Source organism: Pyrgilauda ruficollis, unplaced genomic scaffold (genome assembly GCF_017590135.1).
Source record: "Pyrgilauda ruficollis isolate IOZ18807 unplaced genomic scaffold, ASM1759013v1 scaffold24, whole genome shotgun sequence".
In the NCBI taxonomy this organism is placed as follows: domain Eukaryota; kingdom Metazoa; phylum Chordata; class Aves; order Passeriformes; family Passeridae; genus Pyrgilauda; species Pyrgilauda ruficollis.
The window spans coordinates 395,977-410,524 of record NW_024523648.1 but is presented as its reverse complement, the minus strand read 5'-3'; the positions used below and the strand labels follow the sequence as shown (position 1 = coordinate 410,524).

The following is a 14,548-nucleotide window of genomic DNA, read 5'->3' as shown; positions in this document are numbered from 1 at the left end:
CTACCTTCCTTTTAAGCTTCTCACTTTTATAACTCCCTTCAAGCAGAGGTGTAGTTTTGCACACTTTGTCCATCACCATTTACATCCAGAGCTGCTTGCTGGTGGTCTGAGCCATAGCGTCCCTTTCAAATGCTGATAATGCATTTCTGCTCTCATTTCCTCCTCTGCACACACATCTGTCACACACAAACACCCTATGGTTGTATTCTGGTGAATCCTCCAAGATAAAAATAATAGGGGCTACGCTGGGGAAAGAGTGAAATAAAATGGCTCCAAGGATTGGAGCCTAAAGTTCCAAACAACAATAAGAATTTAAAAAGTGATGCTAAGGGAAGTAAAGACACTTTAGAAAATGAGAAACTGAGCCTTCATTTCTGACTGTGGTTTTCAAAGCGATAATGGTTTCCTTCCCTCACTCTTCTCAGCACATTAGCACGTATTTCCCTCAAAATAGCAAATTATGAGGACTAGAGTTCAGAGAGAGAGCCAAAGGATTTACTAACATATATTCTATGCATACCAGTGGTGGTTATGTCATAGAGAAAAAATGCCTGGGATTTTTTTTCCCCAGTTTTTGTAGCAATAACCAACAGAGGTCAGGGCATTTCCTAAAGATTTAGGGACTGTTTGGAGTTAATATCCTTCACCTTACTTATGGACCTCCATTTGCTCCCATCCAGTTATTAATCTGCTGGAAACACTGCACAACAGTCACCATTTCCTATGGAATAGCAGCACAAATCAGTAAAAATGGTGTTTGGGCAGGTACCCTGCACATAAGATGCAGGTCATGTGCAAGAATAAAGGCAGGAAACAAAAGCCTCCTGGACACAGGACTGGCCCGATTTTTGTGGAACACAATCCTGTCCTCCTGCTGGATATTCAGGGAAACTGGTTCACCTTTTCTGATCCCTTTTTACATAGCAGCCTCCTCACTCAGTGTTTCAAATAACAGAATTCAGTTTTATTGTAATTTAAATAACAGAATGTTATAAAAGCTTAAGCACAAAAACTCTTGTAAAAGAGCTCTGTTTTCAGGCCAAGATGTGTCTTTACTCCTGCAGAGGCTTTGATGCTGTAAAAGCGTGTCTTTCCATCTTATGTAAACTGCCTGGCACCTTTCAAAGTGATGCTGTCCACACTCGTTAATTCAGTTTTCCAAAGCTCCTAGGGGCAGAGCTGGAGGGAAGCAGAGAGGGCCATCAGTTCAGAGGTCCCATAGCAAGAAAAGCTTGTCTGAGCAAACACCCAAGCAAGGCAGGTGGGGAGAAGGTGAAGGCATGACTGCAGAAGGGGACATCCAAGCAGAGTGCGGAGGAAGCTGCACAGAGCATGTGATTACCCAGAGGGGCAAGGGATGGGGAAAAAACAGCCAGGCTCATAAGAAATGGAGCACAAAGAAATATAATGAAAGGGTTAGTCTCAAAAAACACCCATAAAATACATGCCCAAATGATAGAACTTCTGGTACATGCCTGAATATTTTGAGCAGTTATTTCTTAGAGCTTTGAATAAATATTTCTAAAATCCAATAGTATGATTTTGCTATTATTATCTTATTATTTAAAAGGCTTTTGTTTAGTTCTTCTGGACAAAATCCAAATAACATTAGTCATGTGTATTTAAATCCTTTGTTTTGGAAGTTATCTTACACATGTGGAAGAAACACATCTCTGGTGAACAGTGTTGCTGGAGATGGTGAGGAAGAGTAGCCCTGTGCTGGTATTCCTGCTGGCACTACTCCACAGGCCCCAGCCAAGGGACTGAGATTATACAGACACAGGGTGTCAGAAAGAGTCTGCTTTGGAGAGGGGTTTTTATTCTCCTTTCATTCCCTGCTTTTAAGCCTGGGAAGCAGAGCAGATGCCATAAGAGCCACACTTCCTGCATCAGGACTCATGGCCTGGCACTGGCATCTGGAGAGGCACACATCCCAGGCTGGAGGCCAGGGCATGTGTAACACCTCCAGGGGGTTCTGTGACTCAGTGTGGGGCACCCACCTCACCCTTTTCCCACAGGGCCAGGAACCACTGAGATCCCATGGCTGTGGCTTGGGAACACAGGGAAAAACTGCATGTTACGAGTTAGAATATGGCAGAAAATAGTATTCCGAAAACTTGAAGCAGCATGCTCTAGCGTGGCAATATATTCTGGGATTGTCCTGGCTGGATTCTCTATCTGTGTGTCCAGCCAGCACAAATGTCCACTCAGACTCTCCTTGGGTTTAACTGATAATTTCCTGGAATTTTACATCAGTTATATCAGGAGGAAAAAACTTTTGACAAGCATTAAATCAAAGATAATTAAACCCTCTTAACTGGAAATTCTTTTATTTGTTTAGCTGTGATGATGATAGGGCAGTTCAGTGGAAAGTCAGGAGGCGTGCAGGAAACAGGCTGCTCGGCTGGGCCAGGCTGGGACCATCACTGGGCTGCAGCAAGCCCTGAGGAAGCAGGGAAGTGAGTGGCCAAACCAGGGAATGGGGACAAGCTGAGCCATGGGGCAGGATGCCGAGCTTTGGTGCAGGGGAGAGCAGAGGGAGAAGCTGGGTGGGAGAGGAACTGAGTGCTGGTGCTTGTGTGGATTACTGGAGTACACGTCCCTCCTCTCCTGTTGCTACCTTAACCTGTTAGTGCTTCTGGTTTTGTTTTTGCCGTGGCACAAAAGGAAACATGGGGTTCACCAACTCATATGGTTTCTAATTTAGGTGGTACATTAATACATGCAACAAATAAGTGGATACTTAGCCAGGAGGTGAATGTATAGTCCATTAGCTACTTTGAACTATATTTTTATGGGTGTTCTTAGTATACAATATATATTACAGTAACTAACTCTCCTTTCCCAATGGCTATGCAAAAGCCTTGTGCAGGTGAATTTGTGGGTTGCAAATTCACACTCTGGCTACTGCACACTAAGTTACTCACTGCAGACAGACCCCAACTTAAAGCAGCAGCACTCCTTTGCATAGATTGAATTAATTTGCTTGAGCTTGTAGTTCTGCTATGATCAGGCATCAGCTGCAGTGGGTAGCCCTAAGTGGTTTCAAAATAGAAACAGAAAAATAACAATAACTAGTTGAAACGGAATCCATTTCCATTGATGGTCTTGGCAATGTTAGGTGTATGGTTGTAGCTGATGATCTTAAAGGTCTTTTGTGACCTAAATGGTTCTGTGGTTTTGAATTGGTTGTGTCATTGTAGGTGTCCTGTCAAGATGAGCTTTGGCAGCTCATAAATGGAGACACACAAAGGCCAAGTTCCAAGTCTTTCTTAACGCACGTTCAGGACGCCTGTCACACCTGAGATACAATGTTCCATCAATGTTCAAGCAGTATTTTGTGTTTTGGCTGGAGCAATCTGCTATTTATGTTTCCTGAGCACTTCTTGTGCGTCAGGGAACTTTTGGCTCACATTGACTTGAAGAAGTAACTGTGAAGCTCAGATAGGAAGCATTTTTCTTCAGCCTATTCTCAGTCTGGCCCAAGCTCCTGGATCTGGAGGACTTGCAGAGCTAGAGAGCAAGAAAGCTTCTCTGGAGACAACCAGTCCCTCCTTCCTCAAACTTAATGAAGAGCCATTGCTTGGAGGCAGTGTTCAGGGAGAGGATTTTAGTGGGATAAGCAAGCACCCAAAGCAGTTCTCTTTATTGACCATAGAAGGAAAATAAAGGTTAGCTTGTTGGAATTAATCACAGTTATAAAGGCTGAGATAATTAACTCTGTGTTTAATTAGGAGATCATTTCTGTGAAAAGGGAGGTTTCATGTGTTAATAGTTTCCTGCAGTGCATAAATGCTGGGACCAAATTAAATAGCATGGTAAAAGTAAATCCTGAAGTGAAGGGGTAAAAACACGCAGTATGTAATGCACATGGGCTTGTGGTTGCAGGAATTTATTTTGCCATGGAAAATGACTGAAAAGGCTTAGGATGGTGCTGTGCAGGGCTGGAGTGGGACTTAATGATCTTTAATCATCCCTTCCAACACAGCTTATTCTGTGATTCTGATGAGTCCAACTTGATCAGTAGCATGAATGGAAGTGTAACACAGTGGGTAATTCCTTTTCCATGTAGCCAAAAGGACTTCCCAAGTTCAAAATATGTTCCATGCAGATTGAAAAATTGCTACCAATAACTGACCAGAAGAAAAATAAGAGAGTCAGAGAATGCAGTATGTATTTACATGTATGAACTAATGATTTTTCTGGTCTCCACTCCCTATATTTGTGTTGCAAACCTTGTGCTGTGCAACCTCTGCTTGAATGCACCACCCCAACACAATTCCACTGATATACTGCAGAACTCCACATCAGAACTGCTCCAGCTGTGAATGAGTTGTGCAGAATGAGTTGTGGTGAATGAGTTTGTGCCAAAAACAAGCCAGGTTTTAGGGCCTGTCTGTCCTGTTAGAAATGTTTGGTGGGTCTAACATCACCTAGTGAAGCTATGAGATGGATCCATGCTCCGTGACAGAGGCTATGGAGAGTGCTTTCCAGAGGGAAAACATTGGGGGCAGTGCAAAGCAGTAAAATTCCAGAGTTAGTATTGAGTATTGTCTCAGATAGATCTCAGGGGCCTGATCTTGGTTTAGGATTTGGGGTTTGTCTTACTTCATTCCTACTTTTTTTACTACTAGGAGAAAGATACTGCCCTGGACTGGGCTGTTATTTTACAGACCCCAGGTCAGCATATTGAGATTCTGGAGTTCCTTGAGAAGTGCTAGAAGCTGTATTCTTCAGGACATTTGAGACTATGCTGAAGCCAACAATGTTCAATTTTAAAAAATCACTCTTTTTCTTTCTTTCTTTTTTTTTTTTTTTTTTTTTTTTTTTTTTTTTTTTTTAAGGGATTGACTATGTCACCAAGTAAGTTGCTTCTAGATATACCTTTTGTGTTTCTTTGAGCCAGAGAACAGGACCCTAAGTGAAAATAATATTATAGAGCTTTTAAAAAAAGGTAGTATTTTTTTTAGTTCCAGCAGTACTAAAGAAGATTGAAGGATAAATTGTAATTGTTGCCATCATTGTTTTTTAACTGAAGTCATACTGTAGCTAGCAAGACACTTATGTAACACTATCTAAAATGTCTTTGTACTCAGAAAAGGTCATAAGTACATGACTTTGAAGCTTAATCAGTGGAAGTATGTAACAATTTCTGAATTTCATTATAAATCTAGTTTAAATGCAGTGAAGTCAGCAGAGTTACTTGGGATTTACAGCAGAGTAAGTGTGTGCAGAATATGGCTCCATGATTTTAAATGTTTTATTTCCACTGTGCAGATGTTATACACTTCTCAGCAACTTCCACTGAACAATTTTAAAGAAGAGACCGAGCATGCAAACCCATAAAATACTAGCTATAGGACAAAAAAGTGAAAACCTTCACATTGTTTAATATACAAAAATCTTTTCTAGTGTTCCTACAGCAGTGAAACTACTGAACATTTCATGTAGGGATTACAGTACATAGTTTTGTATGTAGGGCATTTTCAAATAGGATGTAAGAGTAGATACCTGTTCTCTTTATAGTTGTGGTTATCTTCTTGATCCATTTTATATATATATGTATATATAAAATATTTTATGATCTGTAGAGAAAGACATAAATCCTTTGGAGGAGGAGCAGCTCTCCACAGGACCCTGGTTTATGTTCCTTTTGAGCTAGTTTGGATCCCTGGGTTTGCTGGCTTGGAATTTTTGGTAATCAGATGACAAAGCACTTTCACCACCTCACCACCTCCAATCACACAGAAGAAATGGCAGGGCCCTTTGCTTCAGGATACAAATGTGCCATCGATCATGCTGGGCAACCAAAGGCAGCAGGAGGAGATGACTTTCAGCATAAGGGGTCTGTTCCTTTTCTGGGGCAGCTGAAAATGAAATTTGATTTGAGGTGTAAAACAAATCCTGCACTTCTGTATAACTGCTTATGAATAACACAGTAAAAGGTGCAAATTGAACAAAGAACAAAAATCATAGAAGCATAGAAATCACGTTTGGTTTCAAAAGTCTTAAATGTAGGTCTGCACCAAAACTTTCACAGGAGTCTCGGAATTTAGATCCTAAGCCTGGTTTTTTTCAGTACTAAGAGGAATGAAGTAAAATATAGAAGAGGGGAAAGCAACCAGAAAGTGCAATAGACATGTAGTCCATGTAAAACAACATCTCATCTTGGGATTCCTGCATGGCTTTCTCTAGATTGGACCTACGGAGTCTTACCACTGCTGAGCAAACTGCAGCTCCTGCCTGTCTGCACTTCCTGTACTGTACACTGTTTTATTACAAAAAATGCTCCAAACCTGGCCCTGGAAGTAAAAAATAAAATGACAGGAAGGTTTTGTTCAGTGCGCTTGTTTTAAGAGATGCTTTAGGCTGTGCAAAATTCAAAGAGGTGGTTTTTCCTGTTTATTTTCTAATGATGAATGTTACAGTGTGCAAATATGGGAGGTGCAAATATATGAGGTAATTTTTCCTGCAGAAGCATCATGGAACAGGCAGATAAAACAGTACAGGAGTATTTAGGAGTGTTATTTAAAGCTAAAGAGTTGAACAACACGAGTGACTGTTAAATTCATTGCCAAACACAACAGCTTTTGTGAGTGCTCCAGAAAAATAATCATAGAAGTATTTTTGTGAAATCTCTTTTGTTTGTATGTTTTGCTAACTCCACTACAAATTAAAAATAAAAAAAATTTAAAAATTTAAAAAAAAATCTCTTCCTCCTGGGAGAATTTAGTGTGACAATCACTTTTTGAGACAGACCAGTCTGGAAGACAAGGTGCAGCTGTGCACTCTAAGGAGCAAAGAACAGTTCCCAGGCATTTCCTGGCCCAGGAGCAGTATGACTCCCATTAAACAGCCCACTGCTCCAACTGCAAAGCTTGTCCCTCTTTTGGCTGGACATCTTTCTACACCACAGTGGCTCTGCCAGGCAGCAGGAGCAGTGCTGGGGTGCCTTTCCAGTAGGAGAATGCTTGATGCACTGGCATCGAGGTTTTCCACAGCAAGATGTCCATTTTGCTTTCAAGTTCAGCAAAGAAGCAAGTGAGGAGGCAGCCTGGCTTTACTCGTGATGTGGCTCTCTGCCTGCTGGCTCAGCCTGCTGCCAGGCCACCCATGCTCCAGTGGGCATCCAGGCAGCCCAGGGGGCAACTCTTCCCCTGGAAGATAGGTCTGGAAGGCAGCTGTGGGGAAGCTTTGGGGCCAGGGACTTTGCCAGGAGCCAAACTCCCCAGGACCCTGTGCAGCTCAGGGAACAGGTTATCTGTTAGGATACCCAGGGATCCCCCTATCTCACCTGAGAACAAGGCCACATCCAAACTGATCCTGATTTATTTTCTTCAGCAAAAAAAAACCCCAATATAATTAAGTGTTATCCCACTGATGCTAGGCATCAATAAGGGCACTAATAATGCAAATCTAGGAATGGGTGTTGAACATTTATCCCTCTCTTTTCTAAGATTAGTCTAGTCCTCCTACGCATGCAACACTTTCTATCAGTTACTTGATAAGCCATCATTATGAATTACCCAGTGATTTGTTGATTTGGCGTGTATGCAGTGATTCCTCTGGTAAAGCAAGCCAAGAGAATTCATTTCTGACAGGAAGTTTCTGAATAACTAGAGATGGAGTGCCACTAGACATGTATTCAGCTTATTTCCTTGTGAAATAGGCAGATATATTTTAAAAAGTCTTTTTTAACTAGGCTTAATACTGTATTTTCAATGCTGACATGGAAATCAGATTGAATTTCATTAAAGGTCTGAGAGTTTTGTTGATAGTGATTCTTTGTTTTAATTACAAGAACATCAATCTACATAAGTATATGAAATTGCTGAAAACAAAACAAAGCATAAGAGCATCAGACACTTGGGTCTTGTCTGCATGTTCTGGTGGCAGGGCTGGGTACAGTGTGAGGAACATGACCAGAGCAGCTGGTTTCCGTCAAATAGCATCATGATGGCATAAAGGGAGGTGCACTGGGCCCTGCTGGCTCTATCATTCATGCTCTGCAGCTCAGCTGATGTAATTTTCTCTGATGGTTCTCTCTCCTCTCTGCAGTGTCCTGGGGAGCTGCACGGCATTGCCCATTCACGCTGCACTTGATGGATAGCAAAGTGAACAGGAGTGCACCATCCAAAAAGGCAGCAGTGCTGCCTTCCCATTAATATTCCCATGTATCCTTCTGGGGACCTCTAGGGGTAAAAATCACCAAGTCTGGAACTTGTTACCTACTAGGCCTGGAAATTGTTACTTTACAGATGTGGCAATGTTGATGTAAGGCCTTGTGATACTACAGGCTTTGCAAAATAAAGCCATCTGTCCACTGGAAATGAGGCTAAGATTAAACACACATCTCTCTTTATAGACCAGTGACTATGTGTCAAGGGCAGCATCTTTTGTTCACTGACCTGTAACGTGATTTGTAAATGCATTTGTCTCATTTTATGTTCATGGGTGTCCATTGTGGGTTCTTCTAGTATACCAGGACCCATGTAAATACACTTAGTGAAGCAAGCACCTTGATTAGATTTTGGCTTGTGTAAATATTTTATCCTAAATTACTTCTTCCAAATAACTACATTTTCTTGCCTGTCCAATATAAAAACTTGCCTCACATGCTGTTGCTTTGGTGCCAAATTACTTCAGCTTTAACTCTCCCACAGAAACATTTGTGTGCAGAATTGGTTTTGTGCATGTTTTAAAACTGATCATGCAGTAAACTCACTGTTCAGCGACTTCTAGAATTTATTTAGCAAAAAAAAAAAAAAGTGTGAAAAAATGTAAATATTAAACAATTATATGTCATTTAAGAGCCAAAGCTATACCTCATCATGATTCACCAGAAAAATTTTGTCTAACAAAAAGCCCATATGTAATGGTATACTGTAATAATGACATAAAGGAAAGACACGAACAGAAATTTCTTAACATAAATGAAAGTAACTTCTGAAAGTCAAATCCTCGATTGTTTCTGCTTAAGTTTCATCTTTAAGAACAGCAAAAAATTTTCACTAAATTCCTCCCTCTCCTTCCCTGAGTTGTCAAAACTCTGAAGGAAGCAGGTTTTTAGATAAGCTGTTAGATCATTTTTCTGTAGCCAAATAATTATCTTTTGTTTAGAATCTGTAATCAAACGAAACTGGGTTCTTTTTTAATCTGTGTTGTCAGCATGAAATTAAATACGGCTGCTGTAAGTAACATTTATAACGGATGGTACTGCAAAAAGAGCAATTTTGAGTGTCACCTTGACTGGCTGGATATATTCCCTATTTTTCAATATGAATCAAATGAGAATGCAGGGCATAAATGCTCAACAGATCTTTTAGACAGCAACTTTCAGTCTAATTGCATGAAGAATTACATGCAAAAGATCATTACACAACACATCAGTCAGAAGAACGTCATCCTCATGGCATTGCTAAGGGCAGGGAGATTACAGCAAACGTCTTGTGCCTTGTCTAAGCTCTTTATTTTTATTTGGCTCTGGCTTGAAAGATGTAAAAATTCTAGATTATAAACCCAGTGTATTACATGCTTTTGTGAGTAACCCAGGTTAGTTTTAAATTGCATAGGTTCTGTGGCTTGTTCTGTGCATCCTCAGATTATCACCTACAAGGATATAAAGGAATAAAGCTGTGGGCCCCTGTGCACATGTCAGATCCAGAGCAGGTCTGTGGCAGGCAGAGCCTGGAGCTGGCCCCTCTCCCCTTGTGGTGCCAGTCTGTGCACACAGCAGCCAGGCACACACACAGCCTTTGGGATGTGACCCAGGCTGTGAATTCCTTTTTAAAAGGTTGCATGGTGGCAATTGTCTTCAGCTGGGAAAGGGTTTGCTGTCTCAGCAGAGGACACTGAGCCAGATAGACAGAAAAGCATAGTCAGGTGAAGTTGGTAAGTGATATAAACCTGGTGAAAGGGTAAGTGAATGCAAAGTCTTAAAGCCATACCTGTACAAAGAGCTTGTGTTGTCTCCTGGGAATGCAGTCAGACACAGACCATGGACACCATTCTCAAGGGAGGTTTAAAAAAAAAGGGAACTTCTGGTTCAGATGACACTATACTTTCCAGCCTATTGACTATGTCTTCTTGCTGCGGGCTATAAAGCTGCATCTAAATACAAATTAGTCAGAGCAATTAGATTTTTCCATACAATCTGAAAACAAGCATCACAATTTACTTTATTACGTGGAAAACTGCATGTTTTCCAAATAAACCCCAGCTGGGTTTCTGGAACTCTGCTGTCAGGAAGGTTTTCATTGGTGTGCACTGAAAATCTGGATCCTGTCATGCTCAGTGCCCATACTCTGTTTTATAGCAGGGTTTTCTTTCTTCAGGCAGAGCTGGGAACACTGACATTCACCCAGCGTGTTTCCTCTGTGCTGAATTCCTCTACGTTGAATGACTAACAAGAGAGCAAGGAACACTCTGAAGATATCTTTTCATTGCTAATGCTCAGATTTTCCATTCATTGCCAAGACACAGCATCCATTTCCAGCAGTAAATGTCATGCACACAATAGCTCTGCTGTCGGTGTGAAAACCTAGCTTAACTAAAGGAGGAGGCATAAAAGATCAGAGCATATCCTCTGTGTGCAAAACTGTACAGTCCAAAGTACGTTTCAAATTCCCAATTTGAAATAGATGGATTAGACACGGTTGTGTCCTAAGGTTTCATTATCTGCCTTCATCAAATGTAACCTTTCTATTTTTTTAATTTGAATCATCTTTACATGTTGAGGCATTAAAATGGATTATGGTCCTTATTTGGCCAAAAGAAGGGAGCATTTGTAGGAAGGTTTGCAGACTACAGACCTGACTGCATGGTCTTCACCTGGATGAACAGTGTTTGTGGCAATGTTAGGATTGTTGTTCTTAGCTTGGAGAAGACATCCCAGAGACTGTGTTTAAGCAAGGAGGAGATACCAGGGATGGCAACAGAAGATAATATAGGACAGAGGAAAGCAGAACCAGCAAAGTCTCAGTGAAAAGCAAATGCTGGGGAACACGTCTGAGGTCAGTCACTGAACCAGAAGCAAGACTCAAATCAAAATCTGAATCTGCCTTGTAGATTGATCTTCAATGCATAGCCTGTAAATTGATTCCAAAGTGGTATAATTCCTCAGTGCAGAAGTGCTCCATGTGTATGAGACTATTTCCCCAGCTTTATATAGTCAGAGACAGATAAAATCTGATTTGAAAATAATATAGCGTGCAGTGAATAAATTATATGCTCCGGCATTTGGTGGTGTTTGTGAGATATAATTCTATTTCTAGTGCAGTGTAGGCTTAAATAGCCAAATGGTGTTTATAGGAGATGGGCTGCTGCATTCCTTTTCAGTTTGCTAATATGCACTCGTCTGCTGAAGCAAACCAGCCCTGCACCGAATAAACACATGGGACTCTCTTCATCTGTGGGATGATGTGAATAAACCATCATGTCTTCACTGGAGATCTATGCATCATATCTTAAATTGTGAAAAAAATCAAACAACTTAAACTGACTATGCTATTTGGATGCACTTTCAGTCTGTATGTTTTAACTTACTGAGTTGAAACTTGAACTAAAAATAATCTGTAGCTGGAAAATCTTTATGATGGACACTAGAATTCCAGCAAGATGGTTGAGAAGTGCAGTTTGTTTTTGTAAAGGCTTTAGGATCTTTGTTTTAAGTGTGTTTAAACCACAAATGCTATTAAGTGTTTGTTTTACTGCTGTTCAGCACTTTCAGGGTTGCATTAGAAAATGGGGACATGTCATTTTGACTTGATTACCACGGAAGACTTTATTTTGTACAGTCCTCCAGGCAGAGCACTGAAACATGAGTTCTGTGCTGAAGAAGTGGGGCTACCTTGCTGCGTAGTGCCACCACCAAGCAGTAAAGAGGTAGGGAAAATATAATCTTTTGTGATTGAGCTGACGACACTCAGTCACTGGGAAAAAAATAAAGCTAAGGCAATGGAGCAAATGTTTATGATTCTTCTCTTCAACATAATTTTCACTGCTACAAAGTGATTCTAAACACAAAGCACTTTGGGAGATTGTGATAAAGATTTGCTCTCTGTTTTAGAGTGGTTCTCTTTCTCTACAGTGATCTGCACAATCCCCAAAACCAATGTCTGAACTTGTGTAGCTGCAGTAGTTATTGGAGTTTTAGAAGGCATCAGGCTTTATTCAGAATCCTGCTTTCAGTCTCCAAAAATTCAAATTCTGTCTGGATAAGGAAGGTGCTGAGCCAAAGCCCTCGATCCTTTCTTCTCAGATCTTGCTAGGGTAGTAGCTCAGTGTAAAGCCTCACAGAGTTCTGCTCAAGCAGCTCCCCCCTGCCCTTTTACTGAGAATCATTTTAGCTGAGACTGTTGGTGTGATCAGCTAATTAAGCCAGACAGAAGCAGGCAGAAAGCCAAGGCATGATTTTTCACTTGCAGCATCTAGGTCTTGAGAAGGAAATTGTTAACATGTGGTTGCTATCTTGCCACTTGGAAATGAATAGTTGTGCTTGAACACTGTTTCACTATGGAGGGGGACTCTGTAAATGGAATTGCAAGCCTTCCTAACAGGAGCAAGGACAGATCACAAACAAGGTAACCAAAGTAACTGCTTGATTCTTCATATGAATGCCCAGAAGGGAATATGTCTATTAGGGTTTTTTTTCCATGGCTTTCTCTATTATCTTTCTCTCATTTAACAATGATCCATATACAAGTAAGAGTAAGGACAATGCAAGTTAAAGGAAGGAATTAACTGTCATTAAGCAATGTCCTTTTGCTTTCAGACTAGCTGGGATTGTTCTTCATCTTTCTCAGAAATCCCTGTGTATAGACAGTGAGCAGGGCTGGCTGCTTGGTTTGAATTTCTCTTTGTTTACAGTGACAAGAAAGACCTCGGCCTGTAAGCAAAGCACTGAGCAAGGATGTGTCCTGAAGGACAGGAACAGCTGGGCCTTCTGGAAGCTCTGCTGGGTTGTGTGGTCTCCAGGCCAATTTTGCTTACAGTATGCGAATTATCTGCATATCCAATTTTATAAATTATTCCAAAGAGGAATTAGTATAATGTTACTCTAAACTTCCCTCCTACCCTCTCCAAGCTGAAGTAAATCTGAAGGTTTTCCGAGCTTTCTTGTCACCCTTCTTCTGTTTCTCCTTTTCTCCTTTCTTTCTTTCTACTGACTGCCCAGACTTTGTGAAAGCAAGCAAGAAAAGACTTATCGAGCTACTTATTATTCTGCCTAAAACTTTTGCATCAACGAAAGTTGGAATAGTTTCTGAACTGAAGAGTTTTTGAAGAGAACATGAAAAGTCCAAAACCTGATACTGTCACATTCCTACTACTTCATGGTACATATATATGTTTCTGCGTAGCATCCAGAGCATTACATTTGACTGTTGCTATTTACTGAGAACTGACAGCACACTTCATGCTGTTCAAGAGGCAAATGAAAATTCAGACCTCCTACCAGGAGCCTGTTCCTTATTTCTGAAAAACTAACTATGCCTTAATTTTAGTCTGGGAGTTCAGAATTGCCTTCTTAATTTGCATTATTCCTCTTCTGCAGATGTGGAAAATTACCTTTTTTACTATATCTCTCATGATTCTCTTCATTACCATCTGCTAAGGTTCCAAAATCTGTTATGAGCTTGCTGCTAATTTCAAACTCCCTTTTTTTTTTTCTTTTGAGAAGAAAACCAAAGACCAAGTTTCCCCCCTCAAAACCCAAAGAAACAACCCCCAAAAAACAACCCAAACAAAAAAACAGTCCATCTGTATAGCTGCTGAACAACTTACCAGCACTTACAAAGAAAGAACTCCTTTCAGAGACTTTTTTCTTTTGAGAAGAAAACCAAAACCAAAGACCAAGTTTCCCCCCTCAAAACCCAAAGAAACAACCCCCAAAAAACAACCCAAACAAAAAAACAGTCCATCTGTATAGCTGCTGAACAACTTACCAGCACTTACAAAGAAAGAACTCCTTTCAGAGACCCAAGCCAATACTTCTGCTTAGGTCAGCCAAGTGAATTGTCTTTTCTTGGGTACATCCTATACCCGTCTCTTCTTTCCAAGGGAAAACAGTTTTCACTAGGCAAGGCTGACACTCTGCCAGCCGGAAAACCTTTGCTGTTTGAAAAACTAAAGCTGTCTTTAATAAAAATCTTCTGTCTAATATAACCATCCTTTCTCTATTAGCCATCTGGGTAGTATTAAAGGGTTCAGACAACAGTATTTAATTGTACTAAGAAAACAGTAATTTTCTAAAAAGTGCATTATTTTTAAATTGTATCTGTTGTTTGATACTTTTTCTAACAGCTGTGCACAGCATAGAGGTATCTGAACTGCTTGGATCCTCCCTGTTCATTTTTAAAGGAGTTGAAACTGGTTAATAATAGTGACAGCACTGTTACAACAAAATCAATTTTAATCAAAATGTCAGTTCGCTGAGCTATGAATAAACAGATCTATGGGTAGTAAACACATTTAGCACAGTCTAACAGGAAAACATTAAAACTGGAGAGCCCTGGACTCCCTCCCTAACTCCATGTGGGCTGCTGTGTGC

The 14,548-nt window shown here is 40.6% G+C and overlaps 1 long non-coding RNA gene across 3 annotated transcripts; it reads right to left on the bottom strand.

The window, feature by feature from the left end:
- Positions 1–856: 856 nt before the first annotated feature.
- Positions 857–14,009, bottom strand: LOC121354966. Of its 3 annotated transcripts, XR_005955362.1 has the most exons (5): positions 13,944–14,009; positions 9,948–10,110; positions 5,512–5,867; positions 3,414–3,643; positions 857–1,179 (listed from the first exon to the last, which is right to left on the bottom strand). It is a non-coding gene; the product is annotated as an uncharacterized LOC121354966 (long non-coding RNA). The 3 variants fall into 3 exon arrangements; XR_005955360.1 differs by lacking the exon at positions 857–1,179 and having other exon boundaries at positions 2,314–3,643; XR_005955361.1 differs by lacking the exons at positions 857–1,179; positions 13,944–14,009 and adding an exon at positions 13,783–13,816 and having other exon boundaries at positions 2,314–3,643.
- Between the last annotated feature and the right edge of the window lie 539 nt (positions 14,010–14,548).